General features: G+C 39.2%; 1 pseudogene; it reads right to left on the reverse strand.

Moving 5' to 3' along the window:
- Window positions 1-8,507: 8,507 nt before the first annotated feature.
- On the reverse strand, window positions 8,508-8,607 carry LOC112449657 (uncharacterized; annotated as a pseudogene).
- Window positions 8,608-19,465: the final 10,858 nt, after the last annotated feature.

A 19,465-nucleotide genomic window follows, 5' to 3' on the forward strand; every position in this document is an offset into this window, starting at 1 on the left:
TTCTTTAGTATTCAAACATAAATGAAAGTGTACTATATTATCAATTAGTGTCCAAGTCCTTCGAAAGAGTGAGAGTAATATCTGTTAGACCTCAGCTGGTGATTTACATTCTCAAACATCTTTATTCACAAGCCTAAAAGCAGGCTGGTAACAGTCACCAAAGCAGTTGCCAAGACAACTTATCTCTGGATTTAGTATTACTGCATCACTAAAGACGCCTACAGGGAATTTAATTAACTAATGCCTCATCCTCCTTGGCCAAAAAAGGATGGATTTTCCTTTGACTCAATGTCCCTAAAGAATGAGATTCAATTGAATCAGGGTAGACACAGACATACAAGATAGACACGCACACACATTCACAGACCCTGGGATTTAATTATAATACAATAAGGCTGGTTTTCAAGCAGGGTTTAAATAGGATCTGCTGCAATAGTTCATACGTGTTTATTGAATGAACGTGAATAGATATGTTTCTTTATCCATTCGTTCATTTACCTTCTTTCTCCCTCTCTCCAAAAAGGGGTAGGCATTTTAGAGGAAGTTAATTAAAGCAGAAAACTAGTGCCAAAGGAAAGATAATCTGATAAAAAATTGATAGGAATCTTAGAATTGTGAGAACTATGTTTCATAATTGGTTCTGAGCTTCCAAGTAACCATGACAATAATGGAAATGGAACAAAGTGCTTGCCTTGCAATATTCCTCACAGAAAGAAATGCTTTTACTCTCTTAAATTCTTTTTTTTTTTTTGGATAGGGGGTGTTATTTGAAAACCACATATATTTCTGAAATTATATTCCTAAATTAAGTGCCATAGTTTGTATGTCCTGCTCTGCATGTGCTTTTGTCTCATTTAATCCTCACCAGTCACCAGTAAAGCCCAATATCTACTGAGCTAGTAGAAAGTACTTGGAGAAGGCAATGGCACCCCACTCCAGTACTCTTGCCTGGAAAATCTCATGGATGGAGGAGCCTGGTGGGCTGCAATCCACCAATGGGGTCGCTAAGAGTCAGACATGACTTCACTTCCACTTTTCACTTTAATGCATTGGAGAAGGAAATGGCAACCCACTCCAGTGTTCTTGCCTTGAGAATCCCAGAGACGGGAGCCTGGTGGGCTGCCGTCTATGCGGTCACACAGAGTCGGACACGACTGAAGCGACTTAGCAGCAGCAGCAGGTGTTCCAGACTTTGAGCATCTTTTGGGCATTTTTCCCCCAGAATGGACAATAATTTGAGTATTTTCTCCTTCCCAAATACCCATTATGAAAGATCTGCATGGGCATGCTAACAATTCTAGAGCGGCTTGGTATTCTGTGCTTTTTAAACATATTTAGGGGCTTTACTCCTTACAATGAATAAGGGAAAGCAGGTAAATATGGTTTCTCCATATGTGTACTTTTATATGGGCTCTGTGAGAACAAGAGTTCTTTGATCCCTACTCTCATGCCTCGTACTTCACATGATCTGGCAACTAAGCCATAACTCATACACTTCCAGCACATTGTTTAGTTCATCGAACTAGTCACTTGCTAAATAAGAAAATAATGATTTAATACAGTGTCAGAATATTCCTAGTTGTCTGCCTCAGAATATAATTTCGAGCTAGCCAAGTTTTCATCTACCATCAGGTAGAGTTAGCTCTCTGACTTTGTTCTTCATTTCTGAAGTCTGTTGCTACTGTTCGCTAGAATTAGATCCTTTTGTATTTCCATAAGAACTTTAAAATCAGCTTGTTAGAAATTTAATGCATGAAGCAGGGCACCCAATTCCAGTGCTCTGGGACAACCCAGAAGAATAAGCTGTGGAAGGAGGTGGGGAGGGTCGTTCTGGATGGGAAGACATATGTACACCCATGGGCGATTAATGTTGATTTTTGGCAAAACAAAACACATATTGTAAAGTAATTATCCTCAAGTTAAATAAATAAAACATTTAAAAAAGCAAAACAACAGAAATCTGAAAACTGTAGGATTTAATCAGTATTCTGTGCTGAATAAAAATTCTCATTGCAAAAACAAAAAAAAATCAGCTTGCTAGTTTCAATCAAAAAGCCTGCTGGAATTTTGACTGGAGTTCTGTTAAATCTTTAGATCAAGTTGGGCATGATTGACATCTAATAGTATTGAATCTCCCAACCCATATAGGTATAGGTATAGGCAGTATGTCTCTCCATTTACTTAGGTCTTTTTAAAAATTATCTCAAAAATATTTCATAGTTCAATGTACAAATTTTATCCACCTTTTGTTAGATCTATCCCTAAGTACTTTCTATTTTTATGCTACTGTAAATGACATTTATTGCAGCTTCCAAATATTCAGTGCTAATATATCTAAATCAATTTAGTTTTGTATGTTAATCTTATATCCCATAACTTTTCTAAACTCATCTATTGGTTCTTATTTTTTGTGTGTGTAAATTCCATCAAGTTTTCTACATAGACAATAAAACCACCTACAAATAAAGACAAGTTTATTTCACTCTTTCCAATCTGGATGTAATTATTTTTATTTTTCTAGATTAATTGCATCAGCTAGAACCACTAATACCATGCTGAATAGAAATAGGAGCAAATATCCCTGTCTTGGCTCTGATCTTAAGAGGAAATAATTCTTTCACCATTAACTATAATGTTAAGTGCAAGATTTTTTTTTTCACACATATTCTTTATCAGGTTAAGTTCCCCATTCCCCTAGTTTGCCAAGGGATTTTTTATCAGGATTTAATGTTGCCTTATTGCCAAATTCAGACTGAAATTGAAGAAAGTAGGGAAGACCACTAGACCATTCAGGTATGACCTAAATCAAATCCCTTATGATTATACAGTGGAAGTGAGAAATAGATTTAAGGGACTAGATCTGATAGATAGAGTGCCTGATGAACTATGGACTGAGGTTCGTGACATTGTACAGGAGACAGGGATCAAGACCATCCCCATGGAAAAGAAATGCAAAAAAGCAAAATGACTGTCTGGGGAGGCCTTACAAATAGCTGTGAAAAGAAGAGAAGTGAAAAGCAAAGGAGAAAAGGAAAGATATAAGCATCTGAATGCAGAGTTCCAAAGAATAGCAAGAAGAGATAAGAAAGCCTTCCTCAGAGATCAGTGCAAAGAAATAGAGGAAAACAACAGAATGGGAAAGACTAGAGATCTCTTCAAGAAAATTGGAGATATCAAGGGAACATTTCATGCAAAGATGGGCTCGATAAAGGACAGAAATGGTATGGACCTAACAGAAGCAGAAGATATTAAGAAGAGGTGGCAAGAATACACGTAAGAACTGTACAAAAAGATCTTCACGACCCAGATAATCACGATGGTGTGATCACTGACCTAGAGCCAGACATCCTGGAATGTGAAGTCCAGTGGGCCTTAGAAAGCATCACTATGAACAAAGCTAGTGGAGGTGATGGAATTCCAGTTGAGCTATTTCAAATCCTGAAAGATGATGCTGTGAAAGTGCTGCACTCAATATGCCAGCAAATTTGGAAAACTCAGCAGTGGCCACAGGACTGGAAAAGGTCAGTTTTCAATCCAATTCCAAAGAAAGGCAATGCCAAAGAATGCTCAAACTACCGTGCAATTGCACTCATCTCACACGCTAGTAAAGTAATGCTCAAAATTCTCCAAGCCAGGCTTCAGCAATACATGAACCATGAACTTCCAGTTGTTCAAGCTGGTTTTAGAAAAGGCAGAGGAACCAGAGACCAAATTGCCAACATCTGCTGGATCATGGAAAAAGCAAGAGAGTTCCAGAAAAGCATCTATTTCTGCTTTACTGACTATGCCAAAGCCTTTGACTGTGTGAATCACAATAAACTGTGGAAAATTCTGAAAGAGATGGGAATACCAGACCACCTGACCTGCCTCTTGAGAAATTTATATGCAGGTCAGGAAGCAACAGTGAGAACTGGACATGGAACAACAGACTGGTTCCAAATAGGAAAAGGAGTACGTCAAGGCTGTATATTGTCACCCTGCTTATTTAACTTATATGCAGAGTACATCATGAGAAATGCTGGGCTGGAAGAAGCACAAGCTGGAATCAAGATTGCTGGGAGAAATATCAATAACCTCAGATATGCACATGACACCACCCTTATGGCAAAAAGTGAAGAGGAACTAAAAAGCCTCTTGATGAAGGTAAAAGAAGAGAGTGAAAAAGTTGGCTTAAAACTCAACATTCAGAAAACGAAGATCATGGCATCTGGTCCCATCACTTCATGGGAAATAGATGGGGAAAGAGTGGAAACAGTGTCAGACTTTATTTTGGGGGACTCCAAAATCACTGCAGATGGTGACTGCAGCCATGAAATTAAAAGACACTTACTCCTTGGAAGAAAAGCTATGACCAACCTACACAGCATATTGAAAAGCAGAGACATTACTTTGCCAACAAAGGTCCATCTAGTCAAGGCTATGGTTTTTCCTGTGGTCCTGTATGGATGTGAGAGTTGGACTGTGAAGAAAGCTGAGCACTGAAGAATTAATGCTTTTGAACTGTGGTGTTGGAGAAGACTCTTGAGAGTCCCTTGGACTGCAAGGAGATTCAACCAGTCAGTCCATTCTAAAGGAGATCAGCCCTGGGATTTCTTTGGAAGGAATGATGCTAAAGCTGAAACTCCAGTACTTTGGCCACCTCATGCGAAGAGTTGACTCATTGGAAAAGACTCTGATGCTGGGAGGGATTGGGGGCAGGAGGAGAAGGGGACAACAGAGGATGAGATGGCTGGATGGCATCACTGACTCGATGGACATGAGTCTGAGTGAACTCTGGGAATTGGTGATGGACAGGGAGGCCTGGTGTGCTGCAATTCACGGGGTCGCAAAGAGTTGGACACGACTGAGTGACTGAACTGAACTGAACTGAATGTTGCCCATTCTCCCTGCCCTTGTATGGTCTTTTCACATGCATGCACTGGTCAGAACTCAGCTGAAGACTAACGGGCATTCCCTCTGCAGTTTTTCAGAGATCTTTCTGTATGGTTTTTCTCTGTAGCACTTTACTCTGCAAACTCTAGCCACTTTGGCTTTCTTGGATTTCCAAGTTCATTTCTCCAACACAGGGAGACCAACACTGGGCCCCTCCTGCCAGAAACATAACCTGAAAAACTCTTTCAATGCAATAGTCTGGGGTAATATCAAGACTCACCTCATTTGTCTCCTATCTCATAGGGATTATTAAACTTTTTTGTCTGATGTCCAGTGTCTTAAAAATCATTTTTCATATGTTGTATCCAGTTTTTTAGGTAATGGCAACCCACTCCAGTATTCTTGCCTGGAGAATCCCGTGGACAGAGGAGCTTGGCGGGCTACAGTCCATAGCATCACAAATAGCTGGACACAACTGAAGTGACTTAGCAAACATATACAGTTTTTTAGAGTTCCTTCAGGAGAGTTAACACAGTCCCTCGGTCCCTGTTATTCCATCTTGGTCGAAAGCAGCGATCTTTCTGGTGAGTTTTCCTTCACACTTGCACTTTCTTAGACCTCACTCTATACATAAATTACAGGCTAGGTCTTCAGAATCTGTATATTTCCAAAACCCCTCACTAAATTTATAGGCATTCCTGGTTTATAATGCACAAATTTATCCTTATTTTGTATCTAATGAAACCTGAGGTAAGCTTCACAGCATGACTAGGACCTTGAGCCCAGGTTCTCTGCCCCTTTGGCCTCGACTTCTGACTTTTCCTTGTATGTACAACCGGTGTCCGTGTCTCCTGTATTAGCGCTAATGCTGGGAATGCTGATTGAATTTTATGTATTTCAGTAATGCCTAAACATTAACATCTAAATATCCCTCAGGACTAACTGTAATATAAATTGGGTTGCTCAGTAGAAATTGGATGTTTTTTGCGCTGTGTTAAATATTACATGCTTATACCAGTTGAGGAGGATACAATGATAGTTCCATTATGTACATAATCATCTTCACAAAGAGGAATCCATCAGAATTTGTGTGCAGTGAATAGTCACCAAGATAGCTATCATCTTTTGTCCTTCATGTGCTACTGGACACATTTCCAAGGTAACACCTCCACAGTAATGGCATTGGTCACTCTTAGGCACATTTTAGAACACAGCTGGGCAGTCATTTCCTCGTGATATCATCTCATAAAATTCTAGGCAGCTTTAATTGCTCCCACTCCTGAATGCTTATCGGGCAGGGTACATAGCAATATTCTTGCCTTCTTCACAGTGTAGATTTGTATTTATATGAATAACACTTGTATCAGTATATTCTCATGTTAACTTTCTTAGGTAACCAATTTCGTAGAAATTATTAATTTGGCATATCCAGCCCTCCTACTCAGTTATTCTAGAAATATTCAGAAATCTAGACTATATGACAATTTAAATTACATAATATGAATACATAATTATAAATACATGTATGATTATATAATTTAAATTATACATATACTACAAATTCAGTGTTATTTCTTTTTCTCTGGTATTCTGCTTGGAAATACCTAAAAAACAGACAACTGAGTTATATTCAGTTTAATTAATATTAGACAGCATTAGGTTGGCAAACCTCATTTCCTGTGCTGCCAAACTTCTGATTTCATGGGTATCTAAACTAGCTTCCAAATGGCTGAATATGTAAAGAGTTGTTTTCGTTTGGGATTCTTTAATAATGAGCACACCCTAATAACACAGTTACAACTCCTTAGGATTGTCTGCATACCCTCTGATTTTATACCACTGATGTTTCGGGAGACAAAGAAGATCACCCTTGGCAGGACCTAATCCCTCTGCAGAAATGTTAACTCAATGAAATTTCATCCCTTTGTTCTTCAGATCATCTCCGAAATCATTTATAGCCTGTCAAACAATGCAAAACCAAAAAAAAAAAAAAAAAGGAATTTTGTTATAGTTTAACGGTTTATTTTTAAACCTAAATGCTATATTTCAACTGTGAGGCTTGACTGAGGAGCATTTAAAAGGATGGGTGGGCTTTGTGTACATACACAGCGAAGACAAAAACTTTTCTACCAATATCAATAGAAACCAGTTGATGATGAATTCAACTCCCTATAACTGAGGTTTGAAAAAACAAAAAACTGGGTGGGGGGTGTGAGGAATGTCTTTATATAAAATTCAGCCCAATCCATTGATCAGAAGAATTCTACCATAGCAAAGGGTAATCATGAGTATATTTTACCTGAAAGAGGCATTAGAAATTCTCCAGTTGGTAGGGGAGGGGGATGATAGTCAGGATTGCCTGGGGCTGAGGCTGTGAGGAAAAGAATAGCGGAGCACTGAGCATATAGAGTTTGCACGCTCAGTTGCTCAGTCACGTCCAACTCTTTGTAGCCACATGTACTGTAACCCGCCAGGCTCCTCAGTCTTTGGAATTTTCTAGGCAAGAATACTGGAGTTGTTTACGATTTCCTCTTCCAGGGGAAATGGAAATCCCGACCCAAGGATGGAAACTGCATCTCTTGTGTCTCCTGCATTGGCAGTTGAATTCTTTACCACTAGCGCCACCTGGGAAGCCTATATTATAGTTTGACAAACCTCCAAAGAGAATCTTTTTAACCTTTCATAATTTAACAATCACTGATCCAAACGACGCTTTATAGATCTGGCTATAATTCAAACCATCTGGGAATCTTTTAGAAATCCTACTGTCCAGGTCACTTACAGACCAAATTAGAATCTCTGGATTGGACCCTAGCGTGAATGCTTTTAAGAATTATATATGAGAGGTTAAGAATCCATAGGCCCACAGGTAGGGGGAAGCTTGCTAACACTGGAACAAGGTTAAGTCCCCAGCTCACATCTGAGTAGCTACAAAGAGCTACTTCATTTCTCTCCAGACTCCTCCCCAACTAAGGATTACCGTGCCCTCCAGGGAAAATGTTATCTTTAAATCAGCAATTTTTCTTTAATCATAGTGCAAAACATATATAAAATTTACAGTCTTCACTATTTTAAAGGTACAGTTCAGTAGTGTTAGGTACATTCGCAGTGCTCTAAAACTTTTTCATTTTGCAAAACTGGAGCTCTCTACCCAATTCCCTATTCCCTGTGGTTTCCAGACCCTGACAACCACCATTTTACTTTCTGCTTTTGTGAGTTGAACTACTTTAGATTCCTTGTATAAGTAGAATCATATAGCATTTATCTTTGGGAAACTGGTTTATTTCATTTAGCATAATGACCTCAAGTTTCATCCATGTTGTAGCATGTAACAGGATTTCTTTTTTTTCCAAGCTGAATAATATTTAATTGCATGATTATACCATGTTTTCTTTATCAATTCATCTGTCCATGGATATTGGGTTGCATCTACCTCTTATATATTGTGAATAATGCTGTAATGAACTTGAGTATGCAAATAACTATTTGAGAGCCTGTGTTGAATTCTCTTGGCTATACACCCAGAAATGGGGTCACTGGATCATATGGTATTTTAATTTTTGAAGAATCACCATTCTGTTTTCCATGGTGGCTGTATCACTTTTCATTCCTACCAACAGTACACAAGAGATTTCAAGAATATGGAAAACATCATGAATTTGCATGTCATACTTATGCAGGGAGCATGCTAATCTCTGTATTGTTTCAATTTTAGCATACTGGCTGCTGAAGCAAACACCAAATAAAAAAATTTTTTTGAGATAATATTCAGAGCTTATTAACAAACCCCAAAGAGATGGCAGGCTGAGTCTCCCAGATTTATTTTAAAAAATGCATGGTTGAATAATTAATTTTATTTTAAGAGGAATCAGATCAATGTCAAAGAAAAGTTACTAACAGGGGGCCCTCAAATCATAGCCAAGAACTTGCTAGAAATGCAGATTCTCAGCCCCAACCCCCAGAAACTTCCTGAATCAAAAAATTCTGCAAATTGGGTCCAGCAATCTGTATTTTAGAAATTTTGTACAGGCTATTAATGCATGCTAAACGGAAACACTGTCTACATTTTGATTTTATGGATCTTAGAACATTCTAAGCACTAATACTTTTCCTATTAATGCTTGAAATGCCAATACATTTATTTCTTTTTGTTTTGCTTTGCTTTCTGTTAGTTGTTTGGTTGCCTGGTTGGTGAAACAGCCTTGCTTTAAGCATTGGTGACTTCAGGATAAAAGCAGGCTTAGGCAGCATTTCACACTATAATTTGTAACTACGGTAACTTCTCAGTCATAATGTAAAATGACTAAGTCTGTAAAATGAGAAGACTAGGTAAAGGTTGGCAGATCTCTGCCTTACATGCCACTTTTCCAAAACCCAAGACAGACATTGCTAATTGATCAAGACACTCTATACCTCCCATTCAGATCCCATCCTTCTTGACATAGCCCTATCAAAAAGGGCTATATAAAAAGTTATATCCTGAAATGAAATCCATTTGCTACCAGATAATCTTAATGAGATTATCTTGATGAGCCCCTTAATGAGGGTGAAAGAGGAAAGTGAAAAAGCTGGCTTGAAACTCAGCATTAAAAAAAAAACTAAGATCATGTCATCTGGTCTCATCACTTCATGGCAAATAGAAGAGGAAAAAGTGGAAGCAGTGACAGATTTTATTTCCTTGGACTCCAGAATCACTGCAGACAGTGACTGCAGCCATGAAATTAAAAGATGCTTGCTCATTGGAAGATGTCAGAGTTAGACCACAAACAAGGCTGAGAGCTGAAGAATTGATGCTTTCGAACTATGGTGCTGGAGAAGACTCTTGAGAGTCCCTGGACTGCAAGAGATCAAACCAGTCAATCTTGAAAGAAATTAACTCTGAATATTCACTGGAAGGACTGTTGGTGAAGCTTAAGCTCCAATTCTTTGGCCACCTGATGTGAAGAGCCAGCTCATTGGAAAAGACCCTGATGCTGGGGAAGATTGAAGGCAGGAGGAGAAGGGGATGACAGAAGATGAGTTCGTTAGATGGCATCACCGACTTGAAGGACATGAATTTGAGCAAACTCCAAGAGATAGTGGATAGTAGAGGAGCCTGGTGTGCTGCAGTCCACGACTTAGTGACTGAATAACAAATCATCATTGCCCTGTTTATCTCTGTCCTTAAATAGTATGGGCTCCAAATACTATCAATTCTAGGCTGTCCTCCAGAATTGTTAATATTCTGTGAGCTTAGTTTTCTCATCTATAAGATGCCACTGGTGTCATCTACCCCATGGGGTTCTTAGGAAGATAAATGAAATAATGCATTTGAACCAGCTGGATCAGCACTAGACACAAAGTTATTAAAAGTTCATTAAATCTTAGTTCTTTTTTTTTCCTTAGTTGCATCTTTTTTTGATTAATTTATTTATTTTAATTGGAGGATAATTATATTACAATATTGTGATGGTTTACATTGGAATGAATCAGCCACAGGCACACAACTCTTCTTTACATTTTTTTCTGGCTGTTCACCTTACCATTGGCTGGCAAGTATAGCAGGCCAAGCTCAGTGTTTCCCTGAGAAGTGGAAGCGCTCCTGGTATTGGCTTGGCCATGATGAGAACTGACTGACTTCTTAGCCTTTGCCTCTGTTGCAGTATTACCGTCACTACTCTGCTTACCAAGTTTGCACATTGATTCAGATGAGTAGCCTTTGGGTGAAAAGGGAGTATTCTTACTTATTTAAACTAATCTCACAAGAGCAAAATCTAAATAATAATCTTCTCCAGTACAAAAATGGAGAAGGCAATGGCAACCCACTCCAGTACTCTTACCTGGAAGCTCCCATGGACAGAGGAGCCTGGTAGGCTGCAGTCCATGGGGTTGCAAAGAGTCAGACACAACTGGGCAACTTCATTTTCACTTTTCACTTTCATACATTGGACAAGGAAATGGCAACCCACTCCAGCGTTCTTGCCTGGAGAATCCTAGGGACGGAGGAGCCTGGTAGGCTGCCATCTATGGGGTCGCACAGAGTTGGACATGACTGAAGTGACTTAGCAGCAGCAGGAGCCACCACAAAAATAAACTCTGCACACATATAACCAATGTTCTAGTGCCAACTTAATACGATGTTAATAAGAATGTTTCCCTCTTGGATTAGATGAAAGGAAGTTAAGATTTATTTAGGACCATGCATGTGTGATCAATGCAAAGAAATAGAGGAAAACAATCGAATGGAAAAGACTAGAGATCTCTCCAAGAAAATTAAAGATACCAAGGGAACATTTCATGCAAAGATGAGCAAATAAAGGACGGAAATGGTATGGACCCAACAGAAGCAGAAGATATCAAGAAGAGGTGGCAAGAATACACAGAAGAACTGTACAAAAAGATCTTCATGACCCAGATAACCACGACGGTGTGATCACTGAAAAAACTCTAGGTGCTTCTGCCCCTGCGATTCTGAGAATGATAGAAACTGACTGAATCATTAGCACTCGCCCAAGTCGCACAAGTGTCTCTGTCACCCTCTTCACCATATCACTCCACATTTTGTTCTGCTTCGTGACTCGGGGGTGAGCTGTAACTGACAGAAGAATCTAAATTGCCCTCTTATCAAACGTAAGTTTAAAGTAGGTCTGCATGACTTCTTTGGTTTAGGGCAAGGGTGAATAAATGTCTGATTTTATCAGATGCAAATTTGCAGAAGTGATGAGAGTCAAAAAATTCTTATTATTCAACAAAGGTTCTTGCTGAGACATCCAAAACACATCAGGTTTTAACACTTTTGTTTTTTTTTCTAATATAAATTTATTTTAATTGGAGGTTAATTACTTTACAATATTGTATTGGTTTTGCCATACATCAACATGAATCCGCCACAGGTATATACGTGTTTCCCATCCTGAACCCCCCTCCCACCTCCCTCCCCGTACCATTCAAGTCTGCACACTGCCTGGTCTTACTGTATCAGACAGACTGAAGCTAACATCTCAGTTTTACCACTAGCTGTATGACCTTGGTCTAATTACTCATCTTTTTTGGATTTCAAATTTCTCAATGAAGATAATAACTACCATTCAAACTTGATGTGAAAATTAAATGCAAAGTACAAGTGTAAGTGTTTTAATAGAGTCTATGTTCTAGCATTTTGCTAAGTCACTTCAGTCGTGTCCGACTCTGTGCGAACCCATAGACGGCAGCCCACCAGGCTCCACCGTCCCTGGGATTCTCCAGGCAAGAACACTGGAGTGGGTTGCCATTTCCTTCTTCAATGCATGAAAGTGAAAGTGAAGTTGCTCAGTCATATCCAACTCTTAGTGACCCCATGGACTGCAGCCTACCAGGCTCCTCCATCCATGGGATTTTCCAGGCAAGAGTACTGGAGTGGGATACCATTGCCTTCTCCAATGTTCTAGCATACAACTGTACAAAAAAGATCTTCATGACCCAGATAATCACAATGGTGTGATCACTGACGTAGAGCCAGACATCCTGGAATGTGAAGTCCAGTGGGCCTTAGAAAGCATCACTATGAAAAAAGCTAGTGAAGGTGATGGAATCCCAGTTGAGCTATTCCAAATCCTGAAAGATGATGCTGTGAAAGTGCTGCACTCAATGTCCCAGCGAATTTGGAAAACTCAGCAGTGGCCACAGGACTGGAAAAGGTCAGTTTTCATTCCAATCCCAAAGAAAGGCAATGCCAAAGAATGCTCAAACTACCGCACAATTGCACTCATCTCACATGCTAGTAAAGTAATGCTCAAAATTCTCCAAGCCAGGCTTCAGCAATATGTGAACTGTGAACTTCCTGATGTTCAAGCTGGTTTTAGAAGAGGCAGAGGAACCAGAGATCAAATTGCCAACATCTGCTGGATCATGGAAAAAGCAAGAGAGTTCCAGAAAAGCATCTATTTCTGCTTTATTGACTATGCCAAAGCCTTTGACTGTGTGGATCACAATAAACTGTGGAAAATTCTGAAAGAGATGGGAATACCAGACCACCTGACCTGCCTTTGAGAAACCTATATGCATGTCAGGAAGCAACAGTGAGAACTGGTCATGGAACAACAGACTGGTTCCAAATAAGAAAAGGAGTTCGTCAAGGCTGTATATTGTCATCCTGTTTATTTAACTTATATGCAGAGTACATCATGAGAAACGCTGGACTGGAAAAAGCACAAGCTGGAATCAAGATTGCCGGGAGAAATATCAATAACCTCAGATATGCAGATGACACCACCCTTATGGCAGAAAGTGAAGAGGAACTCAAAAGCCTCTTGATGAAAGTGAAAGTGGAGAGTGAAAAAGTTGGCTTAAAGCTCAACATTCAGAAAACGAAGATCATGGCATCTGGTCCCACCACTTCACGGGAAATAGATAGGGAAACAGTGGAAACAGTGTCAGACTTTATTTTTCTGGGCTCCAAAATCACTACAGATGGTGACTGCAGCTATGAAATTAAAAGACGTTTACTCCTTGGAAGGAAAGTTATGACCAACCTAGATAGCATATTGAAAAGCAGAGACATTACTTTGCCAACAAAGATCCGTCTAGTCAAGGCTAGATGGTTTTTCCTGTGGTCATGTATGGATGTGAGGGTTGGACTGTGAAGAAGGCTGAGCGCCGAAGAATTGATGTTTTTGAACTGTGGTGTTGGAGAAGACTCTTGAGAGTCCTTGGACTGCAAGGAGATCCAACCAGTCCATTCTGAAGGAGATCAGCCCTGGGATTTCTTTGGAAGGAATGATGCTAAAGCTGAAACTCCAGTACTTTGGCCACCTCATGCAAAGAGTTGACTCATTGGAAAAGACTCTGATGCTGGGAGGGATTGGGGGCAGGAGGAGAGGGGACGACAGAGGATGAGATGGCTGGATGGCATCACTGACTCAGTGAGTCTGAGTGAACTCCGGGAGTTGGTGATGGACAGGGAGGCCTGGCATGCTGCGATTCATGGGGTCGCAAAGAGTCAGACACGACTGAGCGACTGATCTGAGCTGATCTGATGTTCTAGCATAGTTTATCAAGTAATATTTGCTTAATGATGAATGAATGGCCAATCAATACATGCAAAAATTGTGGAAAAAAATTTTCCCCTTTTCTTGCACATCCTCATTCCAGACTCAACTGAGACATAAACATGAAACACAAATACTGTATTTATTTTACATAGAAATTTACAGTTTTTATTTTTTTTTAATAGAAAATTATTTAATTAGTATACATGTGTTCCCCATCCTAAACCCTCCTCCCTCCTCCCTCCCCACACCATAGTTTTTAAAATGAGAATTATTTAATCTTTGTAAAAGTTCTTGAGTGACAGTTTAAGAAGGGTTGTCACTTCCATTTATAGAAAAAGAAAGGAAGGTTAAGGGCAGTAATTTTAATTTAATTAACAAATCCATATAGTTAAAAGAAGAAAAGAAGGAAGTAAGGAAGGGAGAAGGGGCTCAAGGACAGGTTCCTCTAAATTTAAATTCTTTCCATTTTAGAAAACCACCATCCCATATATCCATGAACACTGAAGCAACCCATCTGTAATCACTGGACCAAGTGTTAACATAATCAAAATAGACATTTCCTTCCTGGCTAAACCTGATTAATGGTTTAATCTATCTATGGTATCATTTCTGGAAAACACAAAGGAGATTTTTCATATAAGGCTGTCAGAAAAGATTCAGGCTCAGAAGAAGCAATCTTTTAATTACCTTCAGTTGTGCTAGCTCCAAGATGGCTTCGAGTAGAGAAGAGATTAGGACACATAGTCATTTCAAATGTGTCATTCCCAGTGTTCTCAGCTGCCAGTCAGAACCTAGAACAATTTCAGACGAAGCCATGGACAGATTTATGATAAAGGAGAGCTTTGAGATTAGACAACGAAGAGGGGGACTAACTCAGAAACTCCAAGGCACTTGGTTCCCTAAATAGAATGATGTCCTGAAATCCAATAGAAAAATAAAGAGGTGGTGGGATGTATTAATGTTTATTAACTGTCTATTACATGTTAGGGTAAGCACTGAAATGAAACCTCTAAATACAATATCCCATTTAATCTCCTAATATACCTGAAAAGTAGACATTTTTATCACCACTGTATAAATAAGAATCTGTAGCTCATAGAATTTAAGTAGCATGTCCAAAATTAGTGGCCAAGCTTCAACTGAAGCCCTGACTTGTCTGAATCTAAAACCCTTGTTTCATCATCTGACTAGGAGTTCTCAACTAGCAGCCCACAGATCAGAGCAGGGCTGACAAGAAAGGAAAAATACAGATATTCATGTTCCATCCTAGAACAATATTCTGACTCAGTACATCTGTGATGTACTGCCTACTTCTCTGTCCTTAGCAAGCGTTTTGGGTAATTACAAGGGACAGTGAGGTTTGAAAAGCTCATGCCATGTTGTCTCCTCAGGAGACAAATATGTTTCTCAGATCAATGGTACTCAGCACACTCAGCACTTAGCTAGTGTCATGAGTATAAATTGCTCCTGGACACCCAAGGTGCATGAGTGACCCTATGTCTCTATATTTGCAAATCAAACTGTGTCCTTTCAACCTATCACTATGCCATTGGGGGCAGGTCTCACTAGCTCAAGAAAAGCCAAGAAAACCGGAAGTGCAATCATCCTTCCTGATTTCAGAAGAGCTCCTCTCATTTTTTCCTAAGCTACCAAGCAAAGTGGCCCTTCACTCTCAACCCTAGGGCCACTGTCCACTTGTCTTTACATTTTTTTTTCTTTAGCAAGGAAATTTAATGGTTAACTAGGATGCATAAAATATTTTAGGCCCCAGAGTCAACAGATAGCATTTTTCTCTTTTATGGGAATAAGATAAGTGTGAAAATACATGAAAATGAGGCTTCTATCCCCAAGGATGAATTGCTATGTCTTCAAAGTGATGGGAAACAAAACAGAAGTTTGAGTCTTTACGCTTGCCTGGAGAATTCCATGGACGCAGGAGCATGGGGGCTACAGTCCATGGGATCGCAAAGAGTCAGACACGACCGTGTGACTAACTTTACTTTTATTCTGCTCCCTTAAATTATCATTAACCCACCTTGCCGAGCTGTTTACAGACTTCAGCGCAAAATAAGATGACATTCAAATCAATGTGTGTGCTTGGTCATAACAGATGCCTGACACTGAGTGAGAAAAATACGGGAAACAAAACAAAACATGGCCCCTTCCCCACGGAGACTTTGTCATCCTATTGTGAAATGGAGCATATACGGAGCGGCCCTGAGCTTTTACACATTGGACTCCTTTCTTTGTTCAATTATGACTATATTTTGGCATTCTGACTCAAGGCTTTACATGCCCTACCCTCCAAAAATTGAAATATTGATATTATGGTTATTCTCTAAACACTACAAAATAAGGTATAGCAATATACTTTGCAAACTGTAATTTATTATACTGATGTACCAGGAATCTTAAAAATTCTTAAAAGTAAGGAAAAAAGTAGACAGTTTTATCACTGCAGTAAGTATGCAGTGATAAAAGAAGTCACCTCACTTCTGGCTTCATCTTATCTTTTCTACCATAATTTCTTCTTTGCTCCACTGTCATCCTCTTGGGCTTATCTTTATTCACAGGTGACATTGTTTTTTATATAAAAAACCTAAGTATTGACTTAAAACAATAAAACAGCCAGTTATTTTACCATCAAAATGAGTTTATTTGTGTACAACAAAATTGCAATTCAGGACACACAATCTATGGCAAACCACGGGCAAGTCGAGAATACAAAGGAGAGGGCAGTTCTGTTATAGAGGAGAAGGGAGAGTTGGAAGGGGCTGGTATGGACAGAGTCTGTTGGAGAAAACAGGGAATTTGCAGTGAGGTGGCTTTTCATTAGCTGACTATAACAGTCTCTCCTTAGCTAGCTTGTTGCCAGGCAAAAAGAAATTCTTCCTTCCTCCTGCTGGGTAGTAAAGTAGTAACCTTCTGGAATGTTTCTTTTTCAAGTTATACAGATTTCATGAATTGGCATAAAGTTCATTAAGCATTCCACCCCCAAACCCTACCAGAAATAGTTATAAAAATAAAATCTCTAATGCTGGCTCACACACACTGCGCTCCTAACAGGCACCCTCCACTTTGCCTGGGTTATCTCATTCAACCCTCACAATAACGCTATGAAGCCAAAATAGCACACATGTTCTCGAGATTGAACAAAACTGTACTTCCAAGAGGCTAGACAGTTTGCCAAAGTCACACGGGTGAACTGGAACCCAGGCATTTTGATGTAGAAAATCATAGTGTCTTTTTCACTCTGCAGCTACAGACATCTATTATTTTATCTGTTTTTCAAATACTCTATGGTTCTTATCATGTGCTTGTCACAATTCAAAACACTTTACAAATATCAATTGATTCAATAGTCATAACCTCTTAGGTAGGTGTTATTAATATCCCCATTTTAAAAATAAAAGAGCTGACTTCATTTTCAGAGCCTCTGACGCATTTTCTAAAAACAATTTCTAAGAGTCCCTGACAGCTCTAGCAGCTACTGATTCAATAACAGACAAGATACCTCCAAGGTCAGACTCACCAGCCCCATGTTTGAGACAAGGCCATCTTGAAGACGGGGCAAAATCTTTTGAAGTGATGTCTATAAAATTCTGTCTGAAACAATAAAGCAAAAACAAATCAAATTTAGTTTTTCTTGGAAAAATTATGACAAAGAGATGACATCAGCTGACAGTTGTGCAGGTTTCTATTTTAATACGTATTCATTTGAAAGGGTGCTTGAAAATATAATTGAGAGCATCTAAGAAGCTTCTGTCAAAAGTACTCAGTCCAGTTTTTGCTTAACAAATAAATGGAAAAGAAAAAAGGAGGGAAGGAGTGAGGGAAAGAGAAAGAAAAAGAGAGAGAAAGAAGGGAAGGAAGAAAGGAAAAGATGGAGGGAAGGAGGAACAAAAAAATATAAAAAATATAAAGAAAGGAGTAAAACAATATCCTTCCCAGAAGCTAAAAATATATGAAACAAGCAAAGTATCAAGAAGTGTAATATCATAGACTTAGTGTCAGCTAAGATCAAGTCTTTCTTCCATCCCTCAAGAACTCTATGACCACTGACAAGTTACTTGACCTCTTCAAGTACCCGTTTCTTTACTTGAAAAATCAGAACAGTACCTTTTTGTGTGATTAGATGAAACAATGTGTGTGAAGACTCTAATACTATGAGAAGTGACTGTACCTACTCTAACATGTAAGGCTTGAGGACATAAAAAAATGCAAATGGAAAACCTTACTTTGAACCATCACCGCAAAAGTAGTATTTTGGATGCCTGTTCTCATAACTAGGTGGAATCAGATGATCCCTAGAAGCAGTACTGCACTGAGGGAAATGTTGACAACTCCAGCTAACCTACTCTAACCGTTTCATATTTCTTAAAACAACGAGCAGAGTAAAAGGAAGTCAAAACAGGTACATCCTAGGTATTTTAAGCATTGTCAATACATAAAAATAATAATAAGTAAGTCTTGAGAGTTTCTTTGGTAACATTGCCCTCCAAATAAAATATCAACATCACAGTCAATAAATTACATTCTTTTTTCCATTTATAAGGCATGGCCTGTCTCCTAAATGCCACAGACTTCCACAGAGAGGAAATCTATAATTAGCCTATTTATTCAAAAACAGTCTTCTCACTTACCTCCTTCAGTCAACATTTCTTTTTTATCAGACAGACTTCACTACTTAAGATTCTGCTTTCAAATTCCAGCTCTTTTAGTTACTAACTTTGGGCACATTAAGTAATCTTTCTTGGCTTCGATGTTCTCATTTAAAACATGGAGTTAAGACTTGCCTTTATAGGGAACTGAATGTCAAAATGCCCATCAAATTGTCTCCACACACATTCATTACTCAATATGTGTCAGCTACTGACTTGTTTATTCATGCTATTATTTATTGTTATCTCTGAGTTGTGTTCCTTATTAATTCTCTCAAACAACTTCATTCTGAACTCATAATGTCTCCATGCCCAAAATACCATATCTAAAACCCTGCCCTTCTGAGATAGTTTATGATAACTAATCTAGATGACTTCTGATCAGGTCCTTCAACTAGAGCTACTGAGGAAACTGTCCAGTCAGATCTCGATATCCACCAGTTCTGCATCTGCAGATTCAACCAACCACAGATGTTAAACACTGTGCATGATCTGTGGTTGGCTGAATCTGCAGAACCCATGAAATAGATGGTGGACTAAGGCATTTAAACATCAGGGGTTTTGGTATGAAGGCGGGGGTGGGGCATGTGGATTAGGGTGTCCCAGAACCTATCCCGGCAGAGGATACTAAGGGGTGACAGTACTTGGAAATCTGTTCAGAAGAAAAGCTCCTGTCTTGAATTTAAGCAAGGTTGTTGCTCAGTCACTAAGTCATGTCTGACTTTGCATTGCAGCCCATCAGGCTTTCCTGTCTTTTACTACCTCCCAGAGCTTGCTCAAACTCATGTCCATTGAGCTGGTGATGCCACCCAACCATCTCATCCTCTGTCATCCCCTTCTCCTCCTGCCTTCAATCTTTCCCAGCATCAGGGTCTTTTCCAATGAGAAAAGACCTTCAGCTCGTCGCATGAGGTGGCCAAAGTA

Source organism: Bos taurus, chromosome 14 (genome assembly GCF_002263795.3).
Source record: "Bos taurus isolate L1 Dominette 01449 registration number 42190680 breed Hereford chromosome 14, ARS-UCD2.0, whole genome shotgun sequence".
In the NCBI taxonomy this organism is placed as follows: domain Eukaryota; kingdom Metazoa; phylum Chordata; class Mammalia; order Artiodactyla; family Bovidae; genus Bos; species Bos taurus.